The following is a 15,124-nucleotide window of genomic DNA, read 5'->3' as shown; positions in this document are numbered from 1 at the left end:
CCACATGCCGCTTCAATTTTCTGCACAAAATATCCATGACTAATTACACAGGATTATATGAAACATACTAAGCAAACAATGTCAACCATCTTTGCAATAATTTATCTCCAAATAGTTCATATATTTGATGCAATCCAAAGAATATATAGACATTTCTAGGAGAGTACTCCCGTCGTCATTTTCAATAATTCAGCCTCTTTACTGAATTATTAAAGATGACGACAGGAGTACTCTCCTAGAAATCTCTATATATTCTCCTTTGGATTGCATCAAATATATGAACTATTTGGAGATATTGAATCTATAGATGACAGATGGAAATGTGAATCTTATGAGGAGAATCAATTTTATCTGGCTTGACAATATATATATATATTTTAAATTTCTTTATTAACAGGAGAAATACAGTCCTTATTCGACAGTGCAGATTAATCACATTTTACATATTATGCATTTGTATGGTATCGTCGTGATAGCAGGATATAGTCATTTTCATTTTCATATAATTATTGAATAACAACCCAACCATAACTCCCCCCTCCCTCTCCCTCCCCCTTATGGCACTTATCCTCGTAACATTACATTCGCTCATGGTTCTGAACACTTTAAGCATGGACATTGCGTATTAATATCCTGCTATAACCGTACTGAAGGTGCACAGGATGCTTTACGTTTATTAGACACTTCTTGAGCACCCGGAGTTGCGTGCATCAGTTCCATCCCATTTAGGACAATACAAATGAGGGGCATCATAATGCTTGTAGTTGTCATCACTCTTGTTGCCCCATATCCATTGCGTGGTCTGACTCTATGTCGCTTCACATCTCAAATGACCCCAATAACGTATTCCTGTCCAGGGAAATGGGGTTTTTCCTGAGCCCTCTACGTTCTTTGTGTTGCAATGATGCACTCTCTGCCTTTCCCCATCTTACCAACTCCGCCCTCCACACCTCAGGGTCCGGGGGTCTAGGCGACTTCCACTTCATGGTTATGGTACGCTTTGCTAAGATCATGGCTAAGTCAGTGAAGCGTGTGCCTACACTCTTTTTCCGCTCCACAGGGCCTAATCCCAATAGGGTGTATTCCAGTGTGGTGTATGGTTTGGCGGGGACCAGCCTAGCCAGGTCATTCTGAATCGTAGTCCAGTAATACCCTAATTTGGGGCATGTCCATAACATGTGCACCAGGCGGGCATCCTCTGCCCCGCATATTGGGCATGTATCAGGTGTGTCAGGGAACATTGTGTGTAGGCGGTGGGGTGTCAGGTATGCCCTGTGTAGGAGCATGAGCTGTATGAATTTGAATTTCTGGTTTCTCGACACCGTTTTAGGGTATTTGAAAATCCGATCCCATTCCTTGTCCCTGAGTGGCCTCCCAATATCATGTTCCCACTTATCTCTTATGGGTTGCAATGAGATAGCCCTGTCCTCCCTCATACCGTGTGTTATCCATCTGGTCAGATGGCTTCCCGAACCCATCAGGTACCGAATTGTGAGCAGTGGGTTTGTGGGCGGCTCCAGCCCATCCGGAGCCCACACCTGTGCGATGTAGCATTTCACTCCTGCATGTAGCAGGAACGATCCTCCGGGTGCGAGGTGTGTATTTCGGAAGTCCTCAAATGCCATTATCCTGCCATCACTAAATAGGTCCCCTACTTGCGTCACACCAGAGTCATGCCATTCCGTAAGCATTTGATTTGAGAGTGTTCTCAATCCAGCTGGGAGTCCCAGTAGTGGTATCGTGGGGGCATAAGTTGACGTGGAGGACGTATATTTCACCGCTCATTTCCAGTACTCGATCGCTATACAGAGCAGGGGGGGTGTTGACCTCGGAACTTCCGCCCTAGGGAGCAGCAGGGTGTGGACCCCTCCCCTGTTCCATTCCGCGTCTGACATGCCAATTTCGTGTAGGTTGCGTCCTGCCAGCCAGTAGGCGAGCCATTGCAATTGGCAGGCGAAGTTATAAGCCCAGAGGTCTGGAACCCCCATACTCCCCGCGTCCGCGGGAAGTTGCAATTTATTCAGGCTGATACGTCGCCTCCCGGAACCCCAAACCAGTTCGGTCAGCAGTGTATCTAGCGTTTTGAATATGTAGGCAGGGACCCTCAGCGGCAATCCAGTAAAGTAGTACAACAGCTGGGACAGAACCACCATCTTGGAAATGGTCACTCTGCCCGCCACCGCAAGCGGTAACGTGGTCCAGAATTGCACTTGTGACTTCAATGACGTTATTGCCCTCCCTAGGTTGCCATCTAGCAGATCCCGTGTCTCTCTGTAGATTTGTATCCCCAGATAACGGAAGGTGGTCTCCGCCACCTTGAAAGAGTGAGGTGCAAAGAGTAAGTGGGTTTCCGCTCTGCCTGCAGAGAAGAAAAACTCATACGATTTGGGTTCGCTAATTGTAAGGCCCGACATTGTGCTGAAGCTATCAAATATGTCAGGTACAGGTCTCAGGTCCCCTCCCAAGTCTCCAAAGTAGAGGATAATGTCATCCGCATACGCTGACACTACATGGGTCACCCCGTCTCTCTGTATGCCCCTGTGCTGTGCAAACTCGCGAAGTCTGCACAGTAATGGCTCTAGTGCCAGTATAAATAATAGCGGGATAATGGGCATCCCTGCCTAGTACCCTTAGCTATTTCCAATTGCGTTGAGATGCATCTGTTCGTGCGGACCCGTGCCGTTGGGCAGGTGTAAAGCAGCCTTACCCAGCAAATGTACTCTGGCGGTATCCCTAAGTATTCGAGTGACGCAAACATGTAGTCCTATTTAATCAAGTCAAACGCATGCTTCAGGTCTAGTGAGATGCATCCCTCCACGCCCGGTCGTCCCGGTGCACCTAGCATAATTTGGCTGAGTCGTCGTAGGTTCATAGCAGTGCTCCTGCCCGGTACAAAGCCGCATTGGTCTGGGTGGACGAGAGACGGAATATATTGGGCCAGTCTCGCTGCCAGTATTTTACTTAATATTTTGTAGTCCGTGTTTAGTAGCGATAGCGGCCTGTAGTTTGCCATATGTAAGCGGTCTCTTCCCGGCTTCAGTAACGACACTATCAGGGCCTGCAGTGTGGTCTGCGGGAGGCCCCGCGATTTCAGTGCCTCCTGATACACCTCAAGGAGCCGTGGCGCCAGAAGATCTATGAAGGTTCCATAGAATTCCACTGGAAGGCCGTCCGTGCCCGGGGCCTTGTTCCGTGGGAGTGCACAAATGGCATGTCGTATTTCCGCTACCATGATTGGCCGAGCTAGCTCCTTCCTCTGCCGGTCCTCAAGCCTCGGTATCTCCAACCCCTCCATGAATCCCTCAAGGGCCCCATCAGGTAAAGGTGTGTGTGTGCCGTATAGTGTCCCATAATAATCCCTAAATGCTATATTAACACTCAGCTTTGTAGTTGCCATCGACCCCCCTTGTTCAAGTACCTCCAGTATTGGTATCTGTACCGGTTCATCTTTCACCAATCGGGCCAATAAAGGACCTGCCCTATCCGCCTGAGCATGCTGTCGGCTCGTGTACTCCCTGTGGTCTAGTATGCGAAGCTCCTCTAGTATTTCTGCGTGTTGGATGTGTGCTTCCTGTAGTGGTGTGAAGGGCACATTTGTGCCGATAGCTTCACTTTCAAGCATGGCCAGCCGTCCCTCCACTTCCCGGAGTCTATCCTGCACATTGTGTCTCATACCCACCCGTGTGCTCATCGCCTCCCCCCAAATTGGCACTTTAAAAGCGTCCCATTCTACTTGGCGGGAACTTGCGGATCCACTATTTGCAGCAAAGTAGGATGTGATGGCTTCCTCAAGTGTTGTGCGGAAGGTCGTATACTCAAGGAGGTCTGGCGCAAGGCGCCAAGTTGGAATGGGTGTTGGGATCCTACCCCACTGGAAACTAACTTCTACCGGGTTGTGGTCCGAAAAAGTCTTACCCATGTGCTCCGCTGCCGTTACCAACCCCAGTAGTGTTGTAATGCAAAACACATGGTCAATTCTAGTGTGTAGTTTATGGGGCGGTGAGTAGAATGTGTACTCCCTGTCTAACCGGTGTTTTCCTCGCCATGCATCCACTAGGTTCCATCCCTCCACCCACTGCGCTAGCGCCTCAGCTTGTTTTCTACTCTCAGTGGCTTGTAAGGGCGGGTGGGACCTATCTAGGGAGACATCCAGTACAGCATTAATGTCCCCACCTATTAACCAAGGAAAATCTGCCCAGTCGACTAGCACTCACATTAACTAGGAAGGCCGATTGGCTTGAGTTCGGTGCATATACACTGCCCAACACAACAGGGGAGCCATCCAATAACCCTCGGATGAACACATATCTGCCTTCAGTATCGGATCTCAGTTCCACTAGTTTGAAGGGGACTGAGTTGCTCAGCCATATAGCTGCCCCTCTCAAGAAAGCTGAATAAGAGCTAGCGAACAATTGCCCCTTTCACTTTTTAAGCAATTTCCCACTTTCTGACAGGTAATTTTGACATTCCTACGGTTCTGTTGAGCTAGGATTCTGTGCCTTTTGTGGACTGACCCCATACCACGAACGTTCCAGGTGCACAGCTTGTAATCATTAAGGGTCCCCATTCCAGCTAGTAGCAGGTAAAGTCAGTGAGTATCGCACCACGGAGCGGGTGCACATAATTAGCCATGAATCCCGTGCCATTACAAAAAACAACCCCATAACTAGCAGGTCCCCGAATAAAACCCTTCGGGATCCAAACAGTACTGCCCAACGTGGGCATGCATTACATCTAAGCATGTCTATAGAGTGGGGAGCTGGGGCCACTTACACCAGTCCAGAGTCTGTTGGTAGTACTCCGTTGCGCCCATAGCAAGTGAGACCCCCACCCCCGATCACCTTACATGTAGTTCATACGTTACCACCCGAAGTCTTCCACAGCTACAGTCATAGATTGTTCGCTTCTTGTGCTGTGATCTTGGGGAACAGTTGGAGGCTGTCAGCCGATCCCGACACCTCCGTGTGCGTGGCGGAGTGGCTGAGCGTTGTGTTCCGCCAGAGCGGCCTTCGTTAGATGACCAACTCCCATCGCCTCCTTGGACCTGGCCGATGGTGACCCTCCTGGAGCCGTGTGTCTGTTCGTACGTCCCATGTTCTCTCCAGTTCGGCTCCGCTCTTCCCGGCGCGAGGGTCCTTCCCCCCGGTCTTCTTCAAAGGGGTCCTGCGTGTTCGGGGGCGTCAGAGTTATCTCCATCCACGCCGCCGCTTCCTCCGGTGTGTCGAAGAAGTATGACTTGTTTTCGTAAAGTATTTTAAGCCGGGCCGGGAACAGTAGTGCCTATTTCAGGTTCCTGTCCCGCAGTCTGCATTTCACCCCCAGAAACGATGATCTAGCTCTTTGTACCGCCGGGGTGAAGTCCGGGTATACCGAGATGGTCTTATCCTCGTAGCGCAATGGGGCTTTTTCTCTCGCCGCTCTCAGGACAGAGTCTCAGCCCTTGTAGTGCAATTGGCGTGCGATTAGAGGGCGCGGCGACGCCCCCGGTTTCGGTGTCTTGCCGGCATCCGGTGCACTCTCTCCACACTATACATCGGTGTGAGGTTCTGGGGGTCCACTATCTGTTTCAGCCAGTCTTCCACAAATTGCATAGGGTTCTTCCCTTTGCTTCTTTCCGGAATACCCAGTATGCGCACATTGTTTCGGCCCGCCCTTCCGCATCATCCAGTTTGTCCCATATCATTTTAATCTGTTTGTCCATATTTTCGAGTTTCGTGGAGTGGACCGTTTGTTGCGGGATAAGATCGTCCAGCACTATCTTATGCTTGGTGACCTTCTCCGCTAGTTTGGTATGGTCCGCCCTGAGTAGCAACAGGCCCGTCGCCATATTGTCCATTCGGGATTCCAGCGCCTCTGGATGCCTTGATTTCAGCTAGTATGAGGTCCAGCTTTGCGTCCTGCTAGGTCTTGCCCGTTGGGGGGATCATTTCCACGTTTGAGGGGGCCAGCAGATCCTCAGATCCCGTAGATTGCACATCGGCGCTGGGTCCGTGTTCCTGCACCTTGGTCTTGTTCCCGCCCATGGCCCTCATTTGCAGGGTGCCAGTCGTAGTGTTCCTCCTGTGTCACCGGATCAGGGCAGTTAAAGGTGTCTCACAAACAAGTAGTATGCCACAAGTGCCGTCTGCTCGCAGTCGGGTGCGAATCGGTGGCCCACAGTGTGCCAGCTCTGCAGTCCCCTTCAGTAGTAGGCCTCACCAGTACCCTCGGGGCACAGTACGCCAAGGCACCGAAGGCGATCAATTGGAAAATGGCGGCCCCCTAGTCTCTTCAATGGCCTTCGCACATCACCGCCAGGGCTTCAGCACGCAATGCCAGTGTCATTTCAAAGTGTCGTTAGGCCGATTGCTCTCACTCCCCTTCTCCACACGGTATATATCGCCAGGCAGCACGAGGTGTTCGGCAAGCAATGTTCCCCGAATCAGTGAAGGTCCTCTGCTCGGCTCAATTCGGTCAGTGCTCGTTCCCGGACCCCTGGTCACAGTAGCAGGGGGTAGAGCAGCAGCAGCCAGCGCCACCGTGGTTCCAGCCCAGCGTGTCGAGGGGAGGCGCACCCAGTTAGGGGTCCAGTATGCCCGGCGCCACCTCTGCTCTGATCTGGAAGGCTCTTCAGTTAGCCCATACGAGCCGTGCCCCGGCTTATTCCCTGTTGTCCCGTGAGTCTCAGGGTCCTCGCTGCCGTCGCTTCTAAGCTCCTCTGCCCATGGAGGTCGGCTCACCTTTCCTCAGCGTCCCGTGTCTCGCCCGCAGTCGGCCCTGGTAGCAACGGGTCGCCTCCTCACTCCAGCCCGCGGCTGCGCCACAGGGTCCAGGCCGCGTTCAGGCCGTGTTCCGCGTTTGCACTCCGGCGGTCGTCAGGGACAGCAGACTGCTGTCGGAGGTTCGCATTGCCTCCCAGGACCCAGGGGAGATATCGTGGCGATCGGGGGAGCAGGGAAAATCAGGATATTTTGCTAATGTTGTAGGCAGTGGACGGAGCCGCTCTAAAGCACGTCCGCCATGCTCGGCTCGTGGCCACGCCCCCCCAGCTGGCTTGACAATATATTGGACCATTAACAGGTCATACCTGGAATGTGGTGTATTTTCTTGCGAGGAGTTTTTATGCCCTGATGAAGTCATTGGGTGATTGTTTCCCGTGACAAAACACATGTCGGCTTGGTTTTCTGGCTACATTTTGTATGATTCCAATCAACATTATATGAAGAATGACTATCTGATGGAAACTTCATGACTATGAAGAGTAAAGAAAGAAAAATAAAGGAATTGATTGTTTGAACTTTAAAAATAGAAAGAATTTTGATTTAGTCTCTTGAACTCATTATATTTTGTATTGTGCTCGGGAACAATAACTTGTTTATTCTGTATACTCTGTGTTCACACAGAGGAGTTTTTGGGACGTAGGTGGCCTTTACCTTTTGTTCTTTGGAGCAACTTATTATGGGATTTTACTAACATATTGGCTTTTCGCAAGAAATAACCCAGCCACGTCCCATAGCACATTGTAAAAGTTTCTGAAAGGGAAGCGAAAACTCTACAGGATGCCATTGTCTCTTGTGTCTGGGAGGGGAAGAATATTATGTAAAATAGATGATCGGGTGGGTTGTGGCTGCAAGATGAAGAACGCTGTTACTATGCTAGCAGCTCTGAATTTTCTTTGAATGGTACCTCAGTGAGCTATAGAGACCTCAGATCTGCATGGACGTAGCAGTAATGGGACTGACACCGTGGGCGATTTCCTGGTTGCCAAAAATGCCAAGTTTCGGTATGCTATCTGAATGAGATTTTCAGACCCCCATTGGAAATTTGGTATGCGACTAATCAGAAACAAGCTCTGACCTAATTTGCCTTCCTATATACTCAGGTAAGGAGAAACCATGAATTCGCACATTGGAATATCAGAGAGGGAACAGGCTACTGGGATGGTGGGGTTGAGGAGGGTTCAAAATGTTTAGACTTATTCAAAGAGGAAGAGATCAAAACATCTGAGCAAATTAAAAAGAAGTTTAGAGTAGGATATACTGACTGCATGGGTATTGGCAGTTGCAACACTGGAAGTTCATCCTGCCTGTGTGGAAGCAGCTAATAGACTGATCACTAACTGGGAGAAATGTGTTTCCACTTATATGTCACCTAAGGGGCACATTTCAAACATTTGTTCTGTGTTAATAGCAATAGGTCCCAATGTGCAGTAGCCTTACAAGAGGCGGTGGCAAAATACCCTGCAGAATGATTTCTCACTGAGCCAATGGAAGAAACTCTATATAAAACAGAGAATACGTCTACGAATATATGAAGCAATTTCACATCACACCCAAGAGTCTGAATTGGACGTACCCGCACACATTAGGGTTTGGCTTTTGGGAGGGCAGGCAAGAGCGGACCGAAAAACATATTTGGTGGCCTTGCCTCTGTTTGAAAATGCTCTGAAAGGAAATGCTCACCCACCTGAAGGGGTGATATACTTCCCAATCGGACCCGACCCTGATATTATCTTGTAAGTTTTAAGACCCCCGGAATACAAGCAATTTACTAATACCGACTGACAGCTGAAACGTTGACAATCCATGAGTCTTAAGAGAAGGAGGTGCCAGGTATATAAGCGACAGTTAGATGGACCACTGAGAAGAATTTTTGATTTGGCATTCTGCATCCTGTTGTAGGAGTTTGTAGGGGTGGACTGGTTTATTGCTCGTCTCCCTAGATGCTTATGATTAAGGCCTGTTATATTTCCTCAAACCATCTAAAACCAATAAAATATCTTTGGATAAACGTCCAAGTTGAACTATCATCCATCCTCCAGAGCAAAGTACCTTAACAGAGGTAAATTTAGTTCAGATATACACACATAACAAAACTCACTAGAAAGCACATCAATAAATAATACCTCCCTTTTGCCTAGACTCTGAATCCTCCTGCACGTTCATCCATATTCTTCCACTCAGTTTTTCCCAAGTTTCTGACTCTCTCAATGAACAACTTCAAAAGTGTAGCCCAGAAACACCCTAAGTACCAGTTTTACACTTAACATGTTCCTGCTAGCCCATCAGATCACCTGTCTACCTCGACTTACCAATAACACAGAACAAACAGCATCTCTTTTAGCTATCTGAGATGTAAGCCATCTTTGGGGTTTTGTACTGAACCTCTAACTGAGATTTATCAAAACTCCTTCTGTCTGAAAGGACATAATTGATAACTATCTACCCTTCAACAGTATATTACACATATTATCCCTAATGAAACATGGTCCATGATGGATTCTAGATATACCTTAATAACCTGAACCCTTCAGAACTTTAAATGATATACAAAGACAGAAACTGAAAAAGGCAGAGGTTCCCAGATACTCTTATCTGAACTAGCGTTCAGAGAGAACAAATGTGCATACTAAACATTATTTGAATGTTTAGTTGTAATTTATTCAATGTACTCAAACAATTATTTTATCACTGCAATACTCTACCGACGACCAGGTCATAAACTAGTTCCCTGGAACTGAAACCGACCATACATCTGCAAACGTCTGCACCAAATACTCTATTAATCTGTGATTTCAACATTTGAGTAGATAGGCCCTAAGCAGACTAGCACAGAGCTTACCTAAAGTATAAATGTGCTGAGGTTTATCCAAGTTATGAGTTGATCCACCCACATAATAGATCACACCTTTGGCACCTTCTGAACATGATGTACACTACAGAACCACATAACATTGTAACAATAACCTAGGCCCAAACAACACTCAGAAACTATCATGAAGCAGATTTAGATTTCCAATGCAAAGCAGCGCAACAAGTGTTAGCTTATACCATGTTAGACTGAGCATCTTTGTCGTGGTTTCCCCAGACCTTTTGCCTCTACCTCCTTCATTTTTTATGCTGTGCTGGATTTCGTTTTTGCTGGCTTAGATGCTTTGGGCACTTTACCACTGCTGATCAGTGTCAAAGTGCAAGTGCTCTCTGTTTAAAATGCTATTACAATTTGTTCTCCCTGATTGGCATATTTGATTCACTAGTAAGTCCCTAGTAAAGTGCTCTGAGTGGGCCAGGGCCTGTAAATCAAATGCTACTAATGGGCCTGCAGCACTGATTGTGCCACCCACATAAGTAGCCCTGAAAATGTGTCTCAGACCTGCGCAGTTTGTTAACTGCAATGTTGACTTGGCAAGTGCACCCACTTTCCAGGCCCTAACCTTTCCTTTTCTTACATGTAAGGTGCACCTATTGTAGGCCCAAGGTGCACCCCTGGGTAGGGTGCAGTGTATGTGAAAGGTAGGACATGTACAGGTGTGTGTGACATGTCCTGATAGTGAAATACTGCCAATTTAGTTTTTCACTGTTGAAAGGCTATCTGCCCCATAGGATGGTATGGAAAAGGCTTTGTAACATCTTACAAGTATAACTTCCCATTGGGACCAGCTAGAGAAATAAAGTCTAGGCCCTCTGAACTTAGAATTTTAATAACACAACTTTTAGTAAGGAGGATTTTTACATTGTGTGTTTGAAAATGGCACTTTTAGAAAGTAGGCATTTTCTTGTTTAACCATTCTGCGTGCCTCTGTCTGTTTGTGTATTGACTGTCTGGTTTTGGAGTGACAGGTGCTGGGGATGTGCATTCATTGTAGACAGCCACTGGGGGGTGCCTGGCATTTCCTGGATGACTCTGAGCTGAGCTCAATGGGGCTTGGCTGCATTTATAGTAGTGGGATGAGATTTCTTTGAACCTGAATAGTCTCCCTTGCGCAATGCTGTCTTTACGCCCTGTGGTCATACTGCACCAGTGCGTACAGAACTGGTTTGGACTGGGCTCAGAAACCCTTGCACAAAGACATTTTGGGGTATAAGTACTAGACCTAAAACCCCAGAACTTTAGATCACTTCTGAATCCAAGAGGAACCTTTGCCAAGGAGAAGGAGGTGTGAGGAGGAGTACCACCCCTTTGCTGTGTGCTGTGTGAAGTTGGCCTGCAGTTGCTGTGGCTGCCAAGGAAAGGATATTGACTCAAACATTGATTTGAGCCTGCTTGAAGAAGATCTCCAAGGGCCTGTGTTTGCTGACCTCCCATTCAGAAGTCTTTGGGACTCCAAGACTTCACCTCCAGCTTCTCTGAACTCTGGTGCTGAGAGTCCCGCCCCTCCAGGCGGTGTTTATTCCAGTTCTGCGCCTCTTGAGGTTGTGCTTGAAGAAACCTAAAGAACTGAAAAAATCGACGCATTGCTCATTGCTCTTCTTGCCTGAAGCAGATGTTCTCCTGTCATGCAACTGACATGACCAATTGTAGGAAAGTCATCCTTTGTGCCCTGATCACCCTTTTTTTGGACTGATCCTGGTGGTTACTGCCTCTGAAAGTGCCCTGGGCTCTGCTAACCAGGCACAGGGACAGTACTCTGTCTTTAAAAGGTATATGGTAATTGATGTAATTATAATTGGCCAAAGCAACCTACCTGTAAGTCTCTAGTATATGGTTGGGCATGTAGGTGTAGACACTCCAGTGGACTTAATGTACTTAAGTTTGCACTGTTGTGGTGTCTGGTGTAATTTTAAAAACAAACTTGCCTTGCAGGCTGGTTTAAAACTAAAACAGTGTCCAAATTTGACTGTGGAATTAAAAGTACTTTCAAAGTCCATTTTTCAAAGCCTTATTACATATATATGACATAGATATATATATCTCAGAGAGCAACTTTTTTTACATAGCAGTAGTCAGCTGCTAGGCATTAGAGTCCTTTCTCCTGATTTCACCATTTTAGGGGACTTTAATCTTCATCTCAAAAACGTAGAATCAAAAGATGTAGCTGCCCTCATTGACATTATGGGACGTGTCGGCCTCACACAGTTAATGGATAGTCCAATTCAAGCCTAAGATGGCATTTTCTCCGATAACCCTTATCTTAAAATGCTCTTGCTCATTCCACTAACTTGTTCCAACCACTCAGCCTTGATGTTCCATAACTGTCCATATGTTACAACTGAACAAGGGCCGCCTCTCCTGCCCAATCTTAGGAAACGCCCCTGGCATAAAGTCACCTCTGTAAATTTTCACAACCCACCTACACCTCTCTAAACCGAGGCTTCCAGTGGACCTGAATGAGGCCACAAATACCTACAACAACTGGATCACTGACACTCTTGACACCATTGCGCCCCTAAAAATTACAAGTAATAAAAGGACTAGCCCCTCCGAGCCATGGTTCGATGATAGCCTGAGACAAGTCTGTCGAAGGCTGGAAAGGAAATGGCGCTTGCATTATTTACACGACGATAAGATCACCTACAAAAAAGCTATTGCAGATTACAAAGAAAGAATCCTAACAAAAAGAAACACATAACTCCTCTGCTAAAATCAGCACATCCCTTGACTCCACCAAAGAGCTCTTTTCTAGAGTGCAGAAATTGAGTAAACTTCCTGGTCAGAAAAATACAGGAGTAGACCAAGACTTTTGCAATTGGCTAGCAGACTCCTTTCCAGCTAAAGTTAAAACAGTCTCTGGACATTCAAATGGTCCCCCTTCCACCACGCCAGAGGGTCCAGGTGGTGAAGGTGTTCCAGCAGCTCCCTGCCCTTGTCTCTATGCTTTTAACACCCCCTCAGAAACACAGGTCATGACAATTCTTAGCCAGACGAGATCAGAGTCCCCCTGGGGCTCTTGCCCCTTAAAATCCTCCACCTGGCCCTGGGGGTTATAACTAGATACCTTACAGACATCTTCAATTGTATTTTCTCCAATGGGTATTTTCAGATAACATGGAAGAAGGCATCTATCCTCCCACTCCTAAAAAAAACCTATAACAGGCCTAACTCTCGACTAACTCTTCCAGCCAAGGCCAAAGAGAAGGCCATGAATATAGAACTCGCCCAGTTTATTAAGGATAACAATCTCCTAGACAGGGCAATTATGGTTTTATATAAGAGAGAGGAAATAGGAGAGGTCCTGGACAAGGATGGGAAGACTGCCCTGATCCTCTTAGACATCTCTGCGGCATTTTACATGGTGGATCATGATCTCCTAATAAACCAACTGATTTCTGTAAGGATAAGGGGCAAGGCTCCGGCCCTTTTTACCTCCTTTCTCCGTGACAGGGAGCAACAAGTGGAGCTTGGCAGACACACATCTTCCTTGTTCACCTCTCCATGCGGGGTGCTGCAGGGTTCCTTGTTGAGCCAGACACTTTTCAATTTATACGTTCCCCCCCCTCTGTTCTATCATAAGATATTTCGGCTTCAAGACAGTGTTGTACGCCGACAACACACAAATCATAGTGTCCTTTCCAGGGGACTCAACGAACACTGCTCAGAGATTTCAGTACTGCTTGAGGTTGAACACAGGGAAAACTGAGGTACTTTTATTTGGACAGGATACCTTCTTTTGGCAACCTAGCTGAGAGATCCCTACTCCCATCTCCAAGGTAAAAAAGCTTAGGAGTCTACTTTGACACCAAGCTGTATTTCGAGGGGCAAATCAATGCAATCACCTCCGCATGTATTCACATGATTATAACTATCAGGAAAATTCTCCCCTACATCCCGTCCGTACTCCAGAAAACTGTGGTTACAGCCTTGATCCTGTCTAGAGGAGATTATTGTAGTGGGCTGTTCCTCAACATACAGTCATGCTTCCTGAACAAAATGCAAGTCCCCCAAAACGCAGCAGCTTGCTACTACTTGCCATCCCAAAACTTCAATCAGTGGCCCGTGCCCTCCCAATTTTACACTGGTTAACACTGGTTAACAGATCAAAGAAGGATAGAATTCAAGGCCCTCTGTATCGCTTTCAAAGCAGTACATGGCCTGGGTCCCGACTATTTCACAAACAAGGTCAAGTGGTATATTCCAGAGTGGCAACTGCGCTCTGCAACCCCTGCAAATCTGATAATCCCCAGGGCTAAAACGGCCTCTTGGGGGGGGGGGGGATTTTATTTTAGGCACAGCCAAATTGTGGAACTCCCTCCCACTGGCACTCAAGGCAGAAAACTATTTACGGGCCTTTCGTAAACTTTTAAAAACTCAGCTCTTTAACAACTCGCCCATATACATACATACAGCAATATAAATACCCTCTCTGGTTAGTACATCATGGGGAGCTGCCGCACCTATACACCTCCAGGTATTAGCATGCGTTATAAATCCAAATTTCATTTAATTTCATTTCTAAAAGTCACCCCAAAGGTCTGACCCAGTTGACCAAAGGGTAGGTTGCCTTTTTATAAAAAGCAGGGACATTATAAAATATGTTTTATATGCCCTGGTGGGTGGAAAACAGTCAAGGAATTTTTCCTCTGTTAGCTCCATGCGCTAACATGGGAAGAGGTTATTTATCTTTACTAAAGTCTAACTTTTCATTGGAGTAAGCTAGCAACATAATTCAAAGTACCAAAATAATAGTTAAAATAAATCCCAAAAATTGTCAAAGTCAGATTTATTACAACTGTTACAGAAAAGTAGTTTTAGAACTTACTAGCCTGATGTTACCCAAAACCGACTGTAGGAGCCTCTTCCGATTGGCCAGCTTCTGACAGCCTGAGCCAAGCGCTCCCTGAGTGCTTGTGAAGAAGCCTTGGTCTGAAACAATACAGCCATTTGGTGAGAGGAGATTTGCATCTTAGAGATCCCAGGAAGGGGGCTGGGGAGATAAACTGAACTTAAATGGAAGAATAACAAATGTCACAGGACCCAAATCAGTCTCCACTTTCTTGATCCCCAGCCAGATGGGAGGCCCCCTAATTAGATTAGAAGAGGGCCTGGAAGGGGTGTGTAGGGAAAAGTTAGCCACACTTGAGGGTTGGGTTAGACAGACATACACTCCAAGGAAAGAATTTCTCCATTTTGATTTTTGGAGACTAGTGCTTTCTGGGTTAAAAAATATGCCACACTTCCCAGGAAGTGATCATAGCAGAGGGTGGCAACTTGAACGCCAATGGTTGGGCAGTCTACCCCCTTTACCAGCCAAGAATGGGGAATAAATATGGGAGAGCTGCAGGAGCCCCTCAGAACACTGTATCGAACAAGAAGAGAAGGACTTCCCTACTGGACCCTTGAACTGCACCACAAAAGACTTGCACTCAGAAGGGTTGCACCTGTTGCACTCTCAAGGCTTCAAAGAGAAAGGACTGTGCCTGTCTTAAAG

Source organism: Lissotriton vulgaris, chromosome 4_1 (genome assembly GCF_964263255.1).
Source record: "Lissotriton vulgaris chromosome 4_1, aLisVul1.2, whole genome shotgun sequence".
In the NCBI taxonomy this organism is placed as follows: domain Eukaryota; kingdom Metazoa; phylum Chordata; class Amphibia; order Caudata; family Salamandridae; genus Lissotriton; species Lissotriton vulgaris.
The sequence above is the reverse complement of the archived record's forward strand: the minus strand, read 5'-3'. Positions refer to the sequence as shown.